Source organism: Penaeus monodon, chromosome 21, assembly GCF_015228065.2.
Source record: "Penaeus monodon isolate SGIC_2016 chromosome 21, NSTDA_Pmon_1, whole genome shotgun sequence".
NCBI lineage: Eukaryota > Metazoa > Arthropoda > Malacostraca > Decapoda > Penaeidae > Penaeus > Penaeus monodon.
In genome coordinates this window covers 37,122,555-37,122,982 of record NC_051406.1, presented here as the reverse complement: position 1 = coordinate 37,122,982, position 428 = coordinate 37,122,555, and positions in this window count along the sequence as shown.

The window sequence follows — 428 nt, the reverse complement described above, 5'->3', positions numbered from 1 at the left end:
CATTCTCTTTCTCTTTTTACCATAACTTTCTTAGTATTTCATAGTTCATGTAAGGATCAAGAATCTGAATATCACTCCGCAAACACAAAAACCGTAATCTAGAAAAGCTTACAAACTCATAACACAAGACCTCCGACGTGAGAAGCCCTTAAGCCCGGCTGAGACGAGGATCATGGGCACCTCTGGCTTCGCGAGGATTACTTCGAGGGGTTGTTAGTCTCCGGCCGAGGCTTTATGGCTGGAGACTCGGCGGCTTTGTCGGGTTTTCAGCGGCGGTGTTAGGCGAGAGAGGAGGGTGTTGTGTCTTTAGCTGACGTGAAGGGTGTGTCTTAACCGTGAATGACGTCTCTTTTATGGTTATAGGTATATTGTGTTTTAAACGTGAATCTTTGCTTCTCTTCTCCCTTTCTGTTTCATCAAACACGTGT